Raw genomic sequence first — 20,746 nt, forward strand, 5'->3', positions numbered from 1 at the left:
GGAGACCAATATCTTGTTAGCGAATTTTGCTAGTGCTACAAAGGAAGGTTTAAAGACATTGGCGAGGAGGGTTATCCTCATGATCAGGGAGTCAAGTGCGAGACTGGAAGGAGAGACAGTAATCAGAAACAATAAAGTGAAGAGACAGGTTAGGCTGGAACACGACAGGGAGCAAGGAATGCCTGTTGGATTATTTCGATGCAAGAGGGCTCGCAGGTCAGATCAATAAACTAAGGGCGTGCATAGTAACGTGTGATTGGGATAATGCAGCCTCGATAAAAGCATGGCTAAGCGAGGGACAGGACTGACAGCTTAACTTACCCGGGTATAGGTGCTTTAGGCGGGACAGGGATGCTGGAAGGAGGGGAGGAGGAGTTGAATTTCTGATTAATGGGATTATCACAGCATTAATCAGAGATAAAATAACCGACCAATCATCCAGTGAGGCTTTGTTGGTGCAGCTAAGAAGTAGGAAGTGGATGATGATGTCACCAGTGTTGTACTATCAGCCTCCAAATAGCTAACGTGAATGAGAGTATCAAATATGCATGGAGAAGGGAGACATTCGGGAGCAATATCGTTGTCATAAGAGTGGATTTTAATTTTTGTAACAGACTAAGACTGCCGGAGCGTTAAGGAATTTGATGGAGTGGAATCCAATAAGTGAATTCAGGAAAGTTTTCTCAAGCAGAATGTAGAGGGTGTTGCTTGGGAAGGGGCAAAACTCGAACAACTCTTGAGAAACAGAGCAGGACAGGTGACTGAAGTGACAGTGGGGGACCTCTTTGGGACCAGTGACCATCGTTCTGTTAATTTTCAAATAGCTATGGAGAGGGACAAAACTGGTCCACAGGTTCAAGTTCTAACTTGGGACAAGGTGAATGTTGATGGGATTGGACAGGAGCTTGCTTGGGTCAACTGGAGCAGTTTGTTTGCAGGTGAATGGACCGCTGGTTAGTGGGAGGCCTTTAAACGTGAGATAGCTAGAGTTCAAGGTGTTTATGTTCCTCTGATAGTGAAGGGCAAGGTTGGCAGGAATGGGGAATCCAGGATGCCAAGAGATATTTAGGCATTGACTGAAAAAATGAGGATGCGTGACTCAGGCACAGGCAACTGGGATCAAGGGAATCACTGGCGGTATATAAGGGATGTAAGAGTTTACCTCTGATGGAAATCAAGAAGGCGACAATGGTGCTATGAAATAACCTTGGCTGAGAAGATTAGGATGAATCCAAAGAGTTACTTAAAGAGTATGAAAGCTAAGTAATAACTAGTGAGAGAATAGGATCCCTCAAATACCAAAGTGGACAAATATGTGTGGAACCATAAGAGATGGACGAGGTCCTCGACAAATATTTCTTCTCTATATTTACTGTGGAGAAAGACATAAATACTTGGGAACTTGAGGAAGTTCGTGGTGATATCTTAGGGCCTGTCCATATCACAGTAGAGGAGGTATTGGGCGTACAAGGACGTTTGACGGTGGATTAATCTCAGGGTCCTTAACAAGTGTATCCATGAGCACTGCAGGGATCTAGAGAGGAACTTGCTGGGACACTGGTTAAATACATTTATCACCATTAAACAAAATTGAGATTCCGGAAGACTGGAGAATAACAAATGCTGTGCCCTTGTTCAAAAGGAACTGTAAGAAAAACTCCTGGGAACTATAGACCAGTATGTTTAACATCTTTGGTAGGTACATTACTTGAGATGATACCATGGAATAAGATGTCCATGCATTTGGAAAGGCAGGGTCTGATTAGGAATAGTAAGCATGGCTTTGTGCATGGAGGTTTATGTCTAAAAAAACATTTAAAGTTAATTGATGATGTGACCAGGAAGGTTGACTTTGGCAGGATGTAGACGTCGAAACGTATGGTGCTAGAAAAGCACAGCAGACCAGACAGCATTCAAGGAACAGGAGAATCGATTTTTCAGGCATAAGCCCTTCATCAGGAATGTCCAAACATCTATTCTCCTGCTTCTCAGATGCTGCCTGACCTGTCGTGATTTTCCAGTGGCACATGTTTTATTTCTCTCTGATCTCCAGCATCTGCAGCGATCACTTTCTCCTCTTAGAATTAGTCTGTATGGATTTCAATTACAACAGAACAGGATGAATGTTTTCAGCCCCTGGACACTGATATACAGTTACAGCAGGAGGTAAATAAGCCCCTCGAGCCTATAAAACTGTACCCAGAGTAGATCACGCAGCACCAGTATCTTGATACACAGCAACAGGATCAGTCTATTCAGTTACTTGAAGACCGTAACACAGGAAATCGAAGTGACCACAAACTGACTGGACTCTGGGGTATACTTGAATAACACGAGGCCATTTAGCTTATCAAGCCTGCCCTTGCCTTCAGTTAAGCCAGGGCTGATCTGGTCTCGCCTGCAATATCTCTTTCATGCCCAATTCCTTGTCGCCCTTGAAACTCTGACGTGTCAAAATCCATTGACACCCATTCCCACCCCCTTCCCAATCATTTCTGTAATGCAGCTGTCTGGGACAGAGAGTCCCCAACAGTCTCTACCCTCTCAGAGAAGGAAATACTCCCCACACATATAACTTGGCATATTGACATAAACAAAAGATACGAAATCAGCGTCAGAGTGGCTGGCAGGATTTGGCAGGATTTGACGGAGCAAGGTGTCAAGGAGTCTGAATAAGGTTGAACTGAATGGGATCGGGGTAAACTCCCCACTGGATCATTCAGAAAACAATGTGATTGGTAGACAGCAATCCTCTTCGTTCCTGCATATCTCCGTGGGCGATCTTTCGGGTAGCTTCTTCGGCACAAACACCTTCAGCTACTTCATCAATATCTTTCCCTCCATCATTCGATCAGAAGTGAAGATGTTCTGTAGAAATCACATTGAACTTCAATACCTGAACAACATTCAAGGTTGTTGTTAACGTTCATCTAACAGCATTGCTAGACCCTGAACATTTTCACAGGATAACAAGAGGAGCTCTATCAGCATCTCAAGCTGGTTTCACAGGAATGTGAGAAAGCCATTCAGCCAATTGAAACAATTGGACAAGCAGACTCACAGCCAATTGACTCTCTCCTGCATATTACACCTGAAGAGATTTTTAAAATTTAAATATTGAAAAGCAGGCGGCTGGAAGACCACACCAAGCAAAGCAGCATCAGGAGGTGGAGTAGTCAACACCTTGTGTGTAATATTTCTTCAGGAGTGGGGATGGACGTAAGGACGTTTACAGGTAAAGAAGCGGCGTGGGTTGGAGGAGGTGGTGTGTTGAGGTGGGGATGGATCAACACTGATAAAGGGTACCACCGGGTTAGTTGATTAGAGGAATTAATCCAGTTGGAAGCTGGGAGAAGGGTGGATCAGAGGAATGGAAGGGAGATGGAAGGGCTGGGAAGGGAGGGAGAGGTGATGGGAAGAGAATGGCAGGATTGGGAAGGGAGTCAGCAAATTGGAAGGGACGTTATTTGAAATTGGAGAACTGAGTGTTCTAGAGACACTCGAGACACTGACACATCAAAAAGAAGAGGCCATTTAGCCCCTCCAAACGGTAATACTGAAACAGGAGGATGTCTTTGATGCTGCAACATGACAAACTAATGAAGCAGAGACTGCGCAGACAGACTGCTCCATGTTATTCCAACTGGCTCCATTGCTAATGGTACACACGTGTTAAGTTAACATCGTTTGCTGATCTTGAATAGGGAAAGTGAATGATTTGTATCAAGTTAAAATGAGGCATCTTCCATCACCGAGATGTTATGGACAAAACTAGATCACTCAAACTATTCTTAGGCAAGCAGCCCAGAGTATAACTTTGCAATTTGTTTCATTAAGTGTACAATGAAAATTACGTGATGTAGTTTAGCTGTGTTGACGGCTGGATTTTAAAACAGACAGAAACTTTATTCACAAAAGTACACAAAGAAACACAAAGAACAGAATAAAGTACCCCTACAGAACGCAACCGATCCAGCTTGACTTCATTATGCTGTTCCGAATGCATGGAACAGTCCCAATAAGCAAACCCGGTTTAAAAACCAATTTAAATGGAACACAAACTTACAGGTTGAAGTTGAAGGGCAGAAAAGAGAAAGAGAGTTTCCACACAGCTCTCTGTTGAACTTCCCAATTCAAGACTCAACTGAAAGATGCTCAGCTCAGCTCGTTCAGCTAAATGAGCTCACTACTCCCCTTTCATGATACAGGTCACTTCTAAAGCACGACTACTTTAGCCTGAAATCTCAACTGTTTACAAATAAACAAAAGGCCACTGAAAATCCTTTTAGTCTCTGTACCAAGCCAGACTGACCAGAATCAGGAACCATTTTATTGTCCCTCTGAAAAAAAAGCAAGGACAGAGACCACCTGAGCCAAAAAAAGCTTCTTGACAAAAAAGGGACTAGCTTTGTGACGCCTCCCCCCTTAAGAAATAAACCATCAATACGAAAATATGGCTGCATTTGTAACCATACAAACCCAGTTGGTAGTCTAAAAATGCACATATACACGATAGCAACTGTAAACATGCAAACATGCACAATCCCATGCAAATTGAGGCCGCAGTGCACTCACAACCAAACGCCTCCATAACTCATTCAAGTTTCAGAAACGCATCGGCAATCGCATTTTCACAACCTGCCACATGCACAATTGTCATAATGAATGGCTCCATCAAGAAGCTCCATCGAAAGAGTCTGGCATTTTTGTCCTTAATTTTTTCCACAAATATCAATGTGTTGTGATCAGCGTATACTATTGTCTCAGAGGCATCGCTGGTGATATAAACACTGAAATGTTGTCATGCCAACACCAAGCTTAAATTCTCTTTATCCACTGTTGAATATTTATGTTGATGAAGTTCAACTTCATGGAAGAATATCCGATGGATATTTTGATTCCCTCGTCATCTTCCTGCAAGGAGCACCGCACCGACACCCACATCACTGGCATCGAGAGCCACCTTGAAAGGCTTTGTGTAATCTGGTGGGTCTCATACTGGGGGCAGTGGTTAACACAGTTTTTAGGCTGGCAAATGCATTTTGACAGTTTGCTATCCACTGAGTGTTCTTGCCCTTTTTAAATAATTTGGTGAGTGGAGCAGCCACACTACTAAAGTTTGGCATAAACATTCAGTAAAATCCAATCAATCCCAGGAACCGTAATACTACTTTTTGTCGATGATGTGGGAATTTTCCCACTACTTACAATTTTGTATCTCATGGGGCTATTGGTCCATTTCCAATAACATGGCCTAGCAACATGACTTGGGCTTTCATAAATTCACTTTTAGCTAGGTTTGTAACAGTGTTGACTTTGTCATAGTCCATACATGACTGTGGGGTACCATCTGGCTTTGGCATCATGACTATAGGTGAGTTCCACTTCGATTATGCCATCTTGGAGCATTCATCCTATCTCTTTCTGAACCTGTGCCTACTTTAGAGGGTTATGCGTATAAGGATGTTGCTTATTCGGAACAGCATCATCTATATCTACATGATGCACAATTATGCTAGTACTTCCCAGTTTACCTCCGTATATCTCGCAAAGTGATAGTAATAATTCTTTTGGGTTATTTTGATTTTCTTATGGAAGGTAACTCAATAATTTATCCTAATGTTTGACAACTTTCTCATTGTTCAATTTGATTTGAGGAATGCCCCATTCAGAATCCTCCGAACTTGGTTCTTCTTTCTGTGCTGTAATCATGAACACTTTCTCGTCTTGCTTTCTTTCACTATCAAACTATCTTTTGAGCACATTGACATGACACACTTTGTGAGATTTCTTCCTGTTTGGAGATCTTAGCAAGTAGTTCATTTCACTAAATTTCTTATCAATTTGATAAGGTACGCAAAACCTTGTTTTTAAAGGTTCACCTGTTACTGGAAAGAACACCAATGCCTTATTCCCAAATGCAAAATTGTAAATTTGTGATTTCTTATCCGCTTCCTATTTCAATGTATGCTGTGATACTTTTAAATTATTCTAGCCAACTCTCCAGCTCTATTTAATTGTTCCCTAAAATTTTACACGTTGTCCAAATGGGTGGTCTCTAAATTCTGAATTATTAATTTCTCCTTCATTAATTTTAATGGTCCTCCGATTTCTTGTCCAAAAGTTAATTCAAATGGACTGAATTTGGTCGATTCATTCGGTGCATCCCTTGTCGCAAAAAGTTCAAAAGGAATTTCCTTATCGCAGTCATCTGGATAATCCTGACCATAAACGCTCAACATGGTCTTCCGTTTTTGATGCCATCTCTCTCGTGCTCTCTGTGACTCTGGATAGTGAGCAGTAGATTTGAATTGTTTTATTTCCAAGTTATCCATCGCCTCCTTGAATAGTTTGGATGTGAAGTTTGTTCGTTGATCAGATTGTATCATATTGTTAATTCGTATCTAGGAAAAATATTAAGTTTTTCTTTTCTACAACCTTTATAGCTGTGATGCTGCATAATGAGTTTGCCTCTGGATATCTTGTCGGCACATCCATTACTGTTAATAAATACTTATTTCCACCTTTTGTTTGTGATAGTGGACCTACGCAATCAATCAAGACACTTGTGAAAGGGTCGTCAAATGCTGGAATAGGTATTAAAGGTTCAAGATTTATTACTGTCTTCGTGATATGTTTAACAAGTCTAGCAAACTTCAGCTACATCTTTGTATAGTCCAGCCCTGTAAACAAATCTTTTTATTTTAGCTGGTGTTGCACTCACCCCTAAATGACGTCCAACTGGTAGCTCAAGTGCCAGTTGCGGCACCTCCTTTCTATACCAAACTGGCAAAACTATTTGATGAATTTCTGCCCATGTCTGATCTGATTGAAAGTGTGATGGTCCCCATTTCTTCATTAAGACATAATTTGTTAAGTAATAACAGACAGGAATGGTTTCTTTCTTGTTAAATGCCTTTTGATATAACTGTTTTCATTCCTCATCTTTCTGCTGCAGGTCAATCAACTTAGCAGAGCTAAAAATACTTGCATGTTCTCCTACTTGTTCCTTCTCTGTTCTATGTATATGATCAAAATAAGATTCGGATACCTCTACATCAGCTTCCTTTTGATCCCTCCTGCTTCAACCTGAACATTGTGATCTGTGATCACACAGTCAGGGAAAATTCCTGGATAAACATTCTCCATGTCTTCCGTTGCCTGCATCTCCACTGGATTTTCAACTAGAGTAGGCAGCACACCTAGCGGCGAATCAGCTATATCATTTGCAAGGACAAATTTTATTCCTGGAGGTGAGAGTTTGGGGTCCAGTACTCCGATCACACATTATCCACTGTTCTCCCTTTACATAACTGATCACTTTTTCTCTCACCATGAATTCTTGTTACCAGCACATTTTCTGGCAATACTTTCTCAGGCGTGCATATCTTCTCATCCCTCAGTACTGCAGACTGAGAAGATACTGTCTCCTTCAATATTGGAACCGCCTTATCTATGACTCCTGGTCTATGTGAATAAACTTTACCCTTGTATGTATATTTTAAGCATATTTGGCACATATTCCTTGATCAACTTCTGATCATCTTGTACACTCTGAGGCAGTTGTCTAACTTCCTTTATGCTTTTTGTTACTGGTCCAACAAATTTTCCAGGGTCGTCTGGTTTTCCTACACCTGGTTTTCCTCGGCCACCAATATCGATATTTTGTGATTCATTTTATTACAATGAAAACACCGGGGGCATTTAGCAAGAAAGCGAGTGAATGCATTCCTATCTGTTACTACTTAACAAATGATGTCTTAATGAGGAAATGGAAGCCATCACTTCTTTGTCCCTCTCAAGGGTTTCTTTTTTTAACCTGTGGTAAATTATCCTTATTGTCTACACTGAGATCTACCTACATGAGGATAGTTCTTTGCTCCAATTTCTATCCCTCATAACTGAAATAGATTCTGGAAGCCAAACTGAGTTTATGGACCAACTGATAATAATCAGCCACTTTAGCTGATAACTTTGCTGTTCTAACTCTCTTTTTATCCACATGAGGTCGCACTGCTTCAAGCAGTTAATATTTGAATTTCTCCAAATTACTTATCTCTCGAAGTGCAACATAGGATTGCTTGCTTTATTCAAGCTCTTATTCATCTATCAAAATTACTCTCTTTGATCATTTCAAACTCAATGTAGTTTTGACCAGGATCCCTCATTAGATTCCAGAAACCAGATCCGTCCTCTGATAGGGATGCGAATGCCTCACGAGCCCTTCTTAAAAGTTCTATTTGGATTAACAAAACTCACATTGACTCAGGCCATTGCATTTAGCTAGTCACCTTTTCAAATGAGTTGAAAAAACCTTCCATATCCTTCTCATCAAACTTAGGCAATGCTTGACCGAGGATAGGCTTCTGACTACCAGGGGTTTGCTCATCCTCACTCATTTCCTTACTCAAACTACCCTCAGCATTTATCTCCAGCCCTTTACGCTGACTTTCCTTTTTAAAGTGTCAGTTTTTTGCTGTTCAAAAGCTCTCTCTTTCTTTCTCCTCTGCTGCTGTCTCTTTTCCATCTCTTCTGCTGCTGTTTTTTCCATCTCTTCTGCTTTTGACGTAACTCTAACTGTTTCATTTCTGCTGCCCTTTCCTTATATCTCGCCACTAACTCAAGCTGCCTCATTTGCAATTGAATTCTTGCCAGCTCTGCAGATTCTGATGGTTTCTCCAGCAAGTTCAATTGACAAGCTACTGCTGTAAGTATCTCTCCTTCCCTCACAGAAGCAGGCAGATCCAATTCCTGCTTCTCTGCTAATTCCTGCAGCTTGATCTTATTCACTTTTTTCAAACCTTCAGAAGTCATTGCATCCACATCCAGAAAACGGTTGGCGACTGAAACAGCCATTGCTATCCAAAGCTTCGTTTACCCAACAAACCCAACATCCAAAATAAGGACACGATCACCTCACACTCGCTGTGTGAACTCCCTTAAAGAGCCCCTAGTCAGTTATGAACTGGGCTAGACCACTCAAAGCAGTCTTAAGTAGGTCGCCCAGAACATAACATTGCAACTTTTTTCGGTTCGTGCACAATGTAAATTACCCAGAATAAGTTATTGAGGTTGCCCACTAGATTTTAAAACAGACAAAAACTGTATTCAAAAATTACACAATGAAACACAAAGAACAGAATAAAGAAGCCCTACTGAACTTAACCTATGCAAATAGACTTAATTATGCTGTTCCAAATATACACAACAGTCACAATAAGCAAACTCCATTTAAAGACCAGTATAAATGAAGCACATGCTTTCAGGTTATTGTTGAAGGGCAGAGTCTCATCTGTTTACATATAAGCAAAAAGCCTCTGGAAATCCTTTTCATCTCTGTACCAAAGGAGACTGATCGGAGTCAGGCCTCGTTTTATTGTCCCTCTGATAAACATCAAAGACCGGGTCTCCTTGAGCCAGGGAACAGCTTTTAAACCAAAAAATGACTAGCTTTGTGGCAGAAAACATAGGCTAGTGTTCTGTATGGGGGTCAGTAGCTGGCGGGAATGGCGAACTCTATCAGAATTCGACTGCTGACAGATTTGTGAAAAATATAACGTTCAGTGCAGGCTTACACACCAACTGCACATTGACATGATGAGAGTTCATTCAGAACCTGGAGCTCTGTCTCAACCAACATGGTGGTGGGGGGTGTAGTGTCCAGAGAGCTATGTACATTATCATAGAGTCATACAGTCCTATCGCACGGAGACAGGCCTTTAGCCCAAACTGGTTCATGCTGACCAAAATGTTCATCCATGCTCAGCCTATTTCCCTGCACTTGGCCTATATCGTTCTCAATGCTGCCTATCTATATATTTGTACAAATGTGAAGACGTGTATTGCAGAAAACACACAATATTTCACTCTATCAACGTTTTGTTTTGGAAACAATGAGTGTTAGTCCATAACTGTGAAGTTTAATGCAATCAGTTTTAATTCTTTTGTAGCGTTACAGATTAAACATTAATTTCCTTCACACTCTTCTCATGGTACTATTACTGCAGGGATTAGTCTGACGAAACTCCTTTACTCTGCCTGTATGTAGCAAGGAAATAATTCAATATAAAGGAGAGAAAATCTATTCACAGTGTCCCACGTACTATCGCAAGAACACTCTACAAATGCATGAAGGTGGCTTCACTCCTACACTTTAATCATTTTGCAATGAAGTTACTGTCAGTGACTCATCACCAAGGACATCTAGCTCATTTTCCCCAGTAGCACTTTCCATTATCTCGCCTTCTCATAAATACAAAATGAGAAGAATGGTATATTTTGCCAAAGCATTTCTTTGCCTTATGAAGCAAAGCCACTCCAATAGCATCATCACTATTTCCATTGGAGATGGTCGAAATGCTGAGGAGGCAATGGCCTCGCTGTATGATCTCTGGAATAGTAATTCAGGAACCCAGGTAATGACCCAGACCCAGGATTGGAATTCCAACTCGGCAAATGTTGGAACTTGAATTCAATAAAATATCAGGAATTAAGAATCAAATAAAACAATGAAACCATTGTCGATTGTCCTACCTGGCACTCCTATGCCCTTCAGGGAAGGAAATCCGACATCTTCACCTGATCGGGCTTACATGTGACTCCAGACCCACAGCAATGTGGTTAACTCTCAGTTGCAGTTTGAAATGGCCAAGCCAGCCACTCAGTTATATGAGTCACTATAAAGTCTCAAAGAAATGAAACCTGACAGAAATAAGCACTGACTACTTACAGCCCACAGCCTGCACTGGTCAGCAAGGCAGCTCATAAACACCTACTCAAGGACAATGGGGAAAGGGAATTAAATACTGGCTCAGCATCCCATTAATGAATAAAATAATATGTTTACACTCAAGGAAGAGAGACAAAGCGACATGACTCACTTTAAACAGCGATTTTGATGTATATCGTACATGGTCACAGTTTTCAGTAATATGGTAACAGGAGAAAAATAAATAAGCTTAATCTCGTTTGTTTTCCATCCCAGCTAATCATAAACAACCTGTTTGTTTGCTTCTTCCCCTCTATCTTTCTCTTTCTCTATGTATTCTACTCAGTCCTTCTCCCATTTACAACAGACGTCCCTGTCACCAACATCAACCACAGTGGCGTTCAGTTCTGATGTCTGGTCATTGGACTCAAAATGCCAATTCTTTTTTTCTCCCGATGTGAGGCTGCCAAATCTGCTCAGTTTCTCTGGCACTTTCTCGTTCTTTTTCATTCTGATCTCTTGCATCATTCTTTGTTTTATTTAACCTTTACTTTTGTTAATACATGGGATGTCTGGATCGCTGACAGGAACAGGATTTGTTGACCCTTTACTGTGAGCTCATTCCCGAAGGTAGTATAGAGCCAAGCACATTACTGTGGGTCTGATGTCAGTCTTAAGGCAGATCAAGTAATAATGCTGGATTTCTTTTGCAAACTACATCAGTGAAATAGATAAATTTATCGACTAAATGCTGGTGATATTATGGTCAGAATTAGTGAAACTTGTTTTTATTTCCAAATTCTGTCATTTGAATTTACGTTCTCACATAATTTGTGGTAGTATGTGAAACAGTGCCTTTATGTGTAATAACTTGTGCCGCTGAATTACATTTATTGCAACATTGTTACTCTGACAGTATCCCTCTTATGAGATTATTTAAGAGACAAGAGCAAGGTTGTGATCGAAATATTTGCAACTGAAATCATGCTTCGAGGAGACTTGTAACCATAAAGGCATGAAAAATTGTTTATTAAGCGTCAGCATCGATGACAAGATGGCGACTGGGGATATTATTGAGCTGATAGTGGATAAGTTTGATGATGGACAGAATACTGAGACATAAGTGAATTCCGGGTAAAAATGTACTTCACGATTGTGAACAATCTTGCACTCTGGTGTTTGTGAGGGCGGGGTTGTGGGCGGTTCTGAAATTTGTGGATAATGAATGGAGTTTGCATTTGAATCCAAAGACAGCATTTTCCACCTTTGCCAAAATTAGGTAAGAGAAATAGCAAGGAAGTTCGCCATGGTCTATGGAATTAGGAAATGGATAGAGATGGAGGTTCTTACCAGGAACACCAACAATAGTAACCTGTCTGAAAAATCATAAGTACACCGTATATCCGATCTGACAATGTCGACCAATACCAGGAAAGATAGAACTGTCCCCAGTACAAACTTCTGTCCATTGTTGCAGCATTCCAGTCTAATGTTAGCAGATTCTGATCCACTAATGGAGCATTTCAGACTATTCTAAGATGTTTACCTCTCCTTTTCCTGTCTCTGCAGCAGCTGATACCTGTTAGTGGCGGAGGTGATGCATCTGTTGATACAATGGCATAAAGCACTGCAAGAAACCCCTTTTTAATACGAGAGGGAAACCGTCCAGTGACATCATTAAGATCCATAGAAACTGATATCGATCATAGTCACTGAACAAACAGGCGTTGTTCATTTGCAGTATTGTAACTGCCTGAACCTCCACCACCACCACCCTCAAAAACCACAATCGAGATGTTGTTACCGTGCTGGTCGCTCCTCGACTAGAACAGGCACCAGCTAATGTATTTGCAGAGGATACCTTTGCACTCCATTACACAGGAAATGTGGATTTGCCTGGTTATTCCTTTCATCGACCTAATGAGGCATTTTGTAACTTCAACACTGAATGTGCATTAGCACATTTTTTAAAATATAAACTCACAAACACCTTAACACACGTTATTGGCTTCAAAGCAGAAAGACTTAATTGTTTGAATTCAGTCCAAAGCCAAATGTGGTAATTTGTCACAAAGCTGGTCCTTTTACAAGGTTATATTATCCTTGCATTTTCTTCTTTAGTGAGGTTCTAAATGACCAAAAATTCCAATATGCCTGAATTTTGAAAGGTTCATTTGGGGTCATTTTGTTTATACCTAATTGGTAATGCCTCAGGCAGAACGCATTCAAGTCTTTATATAATCAAGCGGACGTGGCCAGCTCTCTAGCTGGGCAGATCGATTCAGTTTGGGGGTTAGCTGAGTTAGGGTCACTGTTGAAAGTGGACGCTCTCCCCCTCCTTCTCTTCCGACCTTATCACCTGTAAGCTTTTTGTATCAGATTTACTTTTTGTGATAAAGCATTTCTTTATTGGAATTCTTGCAAGTATTTTGGAACAACATCCTAAAGTCAGGATAGCCTCTTGGCTGGATAAAGTAAATTAGTTGAATATTCTATTTTCAGTTTCATGTGCTTCATTCCGTAATTTGGTAAAAATGTTTGTATAAAATTCTGCAGTCTGACCAGCTAATTCACTCCGGGAATATCCACTATACACTAACGTTCAACAAGTACCCAAGTTACGTCTGGACTACCTGCTTAAAAATGTTTTGAGGGGTCGGGCCAGATTGGGGAGCCTTTGCGGAATTTAGACAGCGAATGGCAGTTTTTAGAGTCTCTTTTTGCGTGTGTGGATTTGGTGGGTAAACAGAATTTCAGAAAACAATAGCTTTGGCAGTCACAAAGGGTGTTTTGGAGATGGGAGAATCGACCTTGGGACTGTTACAAAATGAACATAAGTCCAAGCTGCGGGAATTAGTAGACAAGCTGGAATTGAAGCTACCTCCTAATGTGAGGAAAGATGAGATGATTGCAGCAATAGTTCAACATTCCAATTTGCTGGAAACTGCATTGGTGTCTGTACAAATGACTAAACTTTAATCGGAAATAAATCAGCTTGAATCAGAAGCCGAAGTGAAGCAGTTTGCGTTATGACTAAAATTAAAAGAGAAACAAAGAACACGAATTGGTTTTATCCAGGAAAGAGAAAAAAAAACGAATGGCTTTAGCAGGAGAGAAACAAAGAGAAAGAGCGTTTGAGCTTCAGAGATGTACACTGAGAGTGGAAAGTCAGCTGAAAACGATGGAGATGAAGGCTGAAGGTAAGCTTACTGAGGAACAGCGTGAGGATTAGCAAACCCATGGTAGTCAAAAGACTGGTGAGATACTTTTTAGGTATATTCACGCCTTGCCTAAGTAGGATATGGAAAACCTTTTCATTTCATTTGAATAAGTGGCTAAACAATTACATTTGCCAGTGACCATGTGGGATTTTTGATCCAAACGAAACTTGCAGGTAGAGCTAGTGACGTATCCGCAATAATACCAGAGGAGGGATATAGGGAGTATGAGGAGGTGAAGAAAGTGCATATCAGCTTGTGCCAGAAGCCGAAAGACAACATTTCAGGAATCTTAGGAGTGACACTGGTCAAACCTATATTGAGTTTGAAAGCGTCAAATAAAGTAATTTTGATAAATGGTTAAGAACTTTAAAAATCGACCAAATGTACGATGCACTTAGAGAGATAATTATTTTGGAAAAATTCAAAGATTCATTGCATGAATTAGTGCAAAATCAGGTGGAAGAGCAGAGAGTTAAAACAGCAAAGTTAGCAACTGAAGACGTTGATGATCATGAATGGTTTCATAAAACACATTTTGGCTTTCAGAATCAACTTCAGTGCATGAGAGATAGAGGAAATCCTCACATGGAAAATGACATGTAGATCTCAGTGAAGATCAGAAGGATTACTTACCACAGGGTAAAAAGGGAACCCTTGAAGGGGACAAAGAAGCTAAAAAGCTCCGGTGTTTTTGTTGCAATAAATTAGGTCACAGTAGAGTACTCTGTTGGTGGGCTAGGGAAAAGAAACAGATGTAAGAAAGCAGGATAAGCCTGGGAGTTTTATGGGAGCGGTAACAGAAAGCACAGTGTAGGCTAGAAAGCTACATCAAAGTGTACAAGTTGATCTGAGATTGGTCAAGGAGGAAGTACCAGATCTGCTTATAAAATATACCTGCAAAGGGAAAGTGTATTCACATAGGTCAGGAGTATCAGTGAAAGAGGATGCACTATTTAGAGACGCAGGATCCTCTCAGTCTGTGATGCTGAAAGATACAAAGGTATGTATTCCTGAAGGACTATTTCCAGAAAAGGTACTGCTAAAGTGAATTCATGTGAGACAAAAAGCGCACAATTATGTAAAGCGGGGATGGAGTGTCCAGTAAAGTGTGCAGAAATTGCGGTGGGAGTAAAAGACAAACTTTCAGCACCAGGAATACAATTTGTCCTTGTAAAGTATGTCGCTGATTCACTTTTAGAAGTGCTGCCTGCTCTGGTTAAAAGGTCAGTGGAATCACAGGCAACTGAAGCAAAGCAGGAGCCTCATCCTGGAATCTTTCCTGATTATGGGGCAACAAGGACCCAATATCATCAGCTGAAACAGGAGAGATCATAAATGTAAAGACGAGGAAGCTGAAGTGGCATTGGCAGAGACTTTGTTTCATCAGATAGTTGAAATAAAACAAGAGTAAATATGTGATTATGGAAATATATTTAGATCAACTAAACTAATTGAGTTACAGCATAAAAATGAAAATTTAAAGCAGTTAGGTCCCATGGAATCCAAGAAAATCTAACCTATTGGATGCAAAATTGTCTGGAAGGTAACGGATTATTTTCCAGACTGGAGGCCTGTGGCCAGTGGTGTGCTGAAAGAATCAGTGTTGAGCTTGCTGCTTTTCATCATGTATATACACAAGTTTACTGATAACAGCAAAATATGGTGCAGTGGACAGTGAGGAAGATTATCTCAGAGAACAAGAGCACCCATGGAAGAGGGTATAACTAGACATTGAAAATATATCTGGATACATACATAAATAAGAATGGTTCAGAGGTGTATTGGCAAAATGCTCGCAAATAGGACTAGATTAGATTAGGATGTCTGGTCAGCACGGACAACTTGGACAAAAGTGTCTGTTTCCGTGGTATCTGGCTCTCTGATTCGATAAGATGGATGAAGAAAAGTTCTAAAGGCCTTTCGAGTGGAAATTCTCTTCCCCAAAAGATTGTGGTGCTTCTTTGTTTACATTTATTCAAAGATGCATTAGTTAAGTATTTTTCCATGAAGTGAGTCATGGATAATTTGATACTGACAGGAAAGTGGGGCTGAGACCACAACCTGATCAGCCACAATCTTAGTGCCTGGTGGAGATGGCTCACAGTGTGTAATGGTACACTCCTGTTCCTCAGTCCCATGTTTCTGTCTTCCATTCAGCTCCTGAAACCTGCTAGAAAAGAGCACTGGGAGGCCACGTACTGCTATCACCTCGTGCACAGAAACAGAGGAAAGTATTCAGTCCCTCACCACACGGATTAGGTGATTTGAAAAATATAATTGGAAAACCCAGACTGGGTATCAAAGAGGCCCCGCATCTCTCTTTACAGAGATTCCGCATTGTGCAAAATGTGCTTTATTTGTTGGTCATGTTATCGAACCAGGTTGACTGTGAATACAGCTCGGACATATCACCCAGAGGTGGATCAGAAAATCCTCTGGACTCCCAGAATATAACATTCAATAACCAAACTTCCAGGAAAATAACACCCCGTAATTTTCCAATAATAGAATGTGAGAATGTAGAAACAGAAACAAGTCGTTCGCTCCTTATCCCCGATCCTCAAGATTGACTTGCCCTTCAGTAAGATCATGGCTGATCTTCTCTCGGTCTCAAGTCCTCTTTCATGCCTAAATATTCATAGCACCCAACTTTCTGATAGGTCAAAATCCATCTAAAGCCTCTTTAAATACTTTCGTAGAACAGAGAAAGTAGGACATTACAGCACAGTACAGGCCCTTCCGTCCTCGATGTTGTGCTGATCTTTTATCCTGCTCTAAGATCAGACTCATCGACATACTTTCTTGCATTATCTTTCTTGTGCCTATCCAAGCATTTCTTGACTCGACTAACATTGCTGGCGGTGCATTCCACGCACCCAACACTCTCTGTGTAAAGAACCGAACTTTGACATCTCCCCGAAACCATCCTCCAATCACTTTAAAATTATGTACCCTCGTTCCGTCGTTAGAGAGATTCCTGCTGGGGGAAAAGGTATCTGGCTATTCACTCTGTAGATGCCACTCATCATCTTGTACACCTGTATCCAATCACCTCTCATCCTCCTTCACTCCATTGAGAAAGGCCCAAACTCCCTCAATCTTTCTTCATAAGATCTGATCTCCAGTCCAGTCAGCATCCTGGTAAGTTCCCTCTGCACCCTCTCTAAAACCTCCTCATCCTTCCTAGAATGAGGTGACCAGAACAGAACACAATATTCCAAGTATGGTCTAGACAAGGCGCTATAGAGCTGCAGCATAACCTTGCTGCTCTTAAACTCAATCACCTGCTAATCAAAACGAAAGTACTATATGCCTTCTTAACAACCCTATCACAATTTGGGTAGCAAATTTAAGGGATCTATGGACATGGACCCCAAGATCCATCTGTTCCTCCACACTGCCAATAATCCTGCCTTTAACCCTGTATTCTGCATTCACATTCGAGCTTGCAAAGAGAGTCACTTCACACTTTTCCAGGCTGAACTCTATTTGCCACTTCTCAGCCCAGTTCTGCATCCTGCGAATGCCCCATTGCTAACGACAACACCCCTCCACACTACATATCATTCCACAAACCTTCGCATCATCGACAAACTTACTAACCCACCCTTCCGCTTCTTCTTCAAAACCATTTATAAAAGTCACAACAAGCAGCGGTCCCATAATCGATCCCTGCAATACACCACTGGTCCCTTTCAGTTATCTAGCTCCCTTAACTCGCTATGTAAGAAAATTCCTGACAATCACGTTATTCTGTTTGAAGAAATCGGTCTCTACTTCTACACCATGACCTATTGATATGAACAAAAGAGGGAACACATGGGCTCAGGTAAGAGAGACTGGCCCTGTACTCAAGGCAGTATTAGACTGAGGATGGCATCAAGGAGCCTGAGCAAAATCGCAGAAATGAGAATCGATTGTGACCCTTCCACTGCTCGGAGTTATTCACAGCACAAGGGAAAGTATTTACTATCGGTGGGCATCAATCATCTCAGCCGTGGGGTATCTCTGTAGGAGATTCTCAGCGTATCTCCCTCTGCCCAGGCATCTGCAGTTGACCAGCGGGGAATTCCTGCAGTGTGGAAGCAGGCCATTCAGCCCATTGAGTTCTCAACAATCCGAAGTGGGGATTTTTACTGAAGACTATACAATGTTCAGAAAAAAAAATCAGCACTCAGATTCTGAAGCCATCTGGGTCCATGTGTGACAAGACGCAGACAACGTTAAAACTTGTGCTGTTAAAGTCTGGGTAACATTCACGTAACAGACAAAACGCATTTCCCTCGAAAAAAGAAAAAGCTCATTCAGTACCTCAATCTGGGTTCACAAGAATATGGACAAGTCATTCAGCCCAACAAAACTACTGGGCAAGAAAAGGGATAGCCCAATCAGTCCCTCCTGCCTATTCCATAGGAAGACAAGGAGACCGCTCACTCCCATGCATCATTTACATGGGATCAGAAAGAGACCATTTCAAATCTGGAGCCATTTACAAAGCTACAGGAAGTGGTCATTCAGCTTCTTCAGTCACTGACACAGGAAGAGGAAGGTGTCAGAGATGGTCCAATATCACAAACAAATGGTGCATTGGCTGCACAGATAGACTGCTCTAACTTGTTCCACATTGCTAGGTTACTCATAGTACGTATGTGTTATTTTAACATGGTTTTCTGGCAGTGGGAATGAAGACAACATTTTTACCCATTCACCAACGTGTTGCCTATTCCAAAAAGTTAGACCCATGATCTCTATGGAGGTCCGAAGATGGTCAGGAATGGCCAACTGTTTCAGAATGAAGGTATTGCAGCTGCTGACAATGTAGCATTCAGTGCAGGGTCACACAGCAACTGTACAGTAAAGTTCATTCAGAGTCTGTACTTCTCTGTCAATAGAGATGGGGCTCTGCACAGGCATGGAAACTACTGGGAAACAAGCATCCAATGAGAAGGATGGAATCTTCACCCTATTCAGTTGCTTGGGACATATAGAGTGTCCAACCATAACCATCAAGTTTCAACCTCTTTTTCCGTCACAGTGCTACATATTACACACAAGTTTCTTCACTTTCTCCTCATGGTAACATCATGCCAGGGTTTCAACTGGTGAAATCCCTTCGGACTGCATCGCTCACAAGATCATTATTTATAAAGCATTTCCAACCTGTACACAATACCCTAAATAGTCTCTAAACATAACAATAACATTGGGAAAGATACATTTACTCTGGTACTTTAATCATTTTGCAAGAAGTGCCACATATCATTTACTTCTTGCTGATTAAACATTCTGTCAGTCATTTATGAATAAGCACATCCAGGTCTGTTTCAACAACAGCACTTCCCAAACTCTCACTATTTAATGAACATAAATGTGAATGATGATATTTGTTGTTCCCATCTGAAGCATTTTATTACTTCTGATCCTTCTGATACCCCAAAGCCTTCACTCCAGATAAAAACACAACTCTCTTCATTGTCTCGATTACACAACTTTTAAGACATTCGCTGTATTCCACCCCTGCCTACCCATGGGATCTAACATTCTGTACTCACCTATATTCAACCATGACAACGTCTGCTGAAAATGCAAATACTCCATTCCCATTGATTCTCAATTGTCGATGTCACAACGCACAACCTCCACAAAATCCAACAGGTTTATCAAAGATCATTTCCCTTTCCTGAATCTAGATTGACTCGAGCAAATTATGTCATTATTTTCCAAGTGTCTTGTTGTCACATTCCTCACAAAAAGTTCCAATGTTTTTTTTTCTCACAGCTGATACCAAGCTAACTACAATTTAGTTTTCTGTTTGACCTCTCCGTCCTGTTTTATGTCCTTAGGTTTACAATAGCTGCTTTCCAGGCTGCAGGATCCTTTTCAGAATCAAACCAGCTTTGAAGAATAATCAGTAATTCTTTAATTTGCTCTACTGCCAACTCCTCACTACTCTGGGATGTAGCACATCTGATGCAGCCACATACCGACCTTCCATTCAATGAGATTTTCAAAGACATATCTTTTATTAATTCTTATTTCCTGCTGTTCCTCATTTTATTCAGTCACTCTTTTCCTCGTGATTCTTGAAGTTTGTTTCTGTACCTTCCTCAGGGAGATTGAGTCAATATATTGCTCTCAGCAGACAGGTGACTTCTGTCAGCCAGTGAATACATCGGAGGACTGCACTTCGGTGATGATGGATATGTCATTCACTCCTGCCTGGAATGTTCTAGAATTAATCCAGTTTAATTCATGGTGAGCATCAGAACAGTCCTGTCACTGGTGTGAGGCTAAATGGTACACTGAAGGAGGGGACACAGCTCAGTGACCACCTCAATTTTGAAGCAAACTGGTTTCATACGTTGCACCTAGTCCAGGAAAGACAAATATCCCGAGAAATCCTAGGGAAGATAGTGCACTGTCATGCTCCACCCCTATTTATAGAGCTTTCCTTCTGTGGAGTCTCATCTCCATTTGTTTACCATGGACTCGAACACTCTGTAAATGCAGTGAAAAGAGTGGGGTTACCAGATCCATCAGCTGACAATACAAACCTGAGATAAGCATCCACAAGAACTCCACTGATTTTCCAATGACAAGAACAAGTCAATTTCCCGCACGCATGGTGCACGTGTTCTGCGTTGAAAAGTATTTCCACTTCTGAGTTACTCTTCCTGGCTGAGAAAGTTGTTGCGTCCCCGCATAGTCCCACAGTAATAGTTTCTCTCTCCAAAAGAAGCAGTTGACAGTGTAACATTACCTTTCTCTGTATGTCAGCAACTAAAAGGGCAGCACCAGTATTGCCAATGAATTTGAT

This window comes from Chiloscyllium punctatum, chromosome 16, assembly GCF_047496795.1.
Source record: "Chiloscyllium punctatum isolate Juve2018m chromosome 16, sChiPun1.3, whole genome shotgun sequence".
Lineage (NCBI taxonomy): Eukaryota > Metazoa > Chordata > Chondrichthyes > Orectolobiformes > Hemiscylliidae > Chiloscyllium > Chiloscyllium punctatum.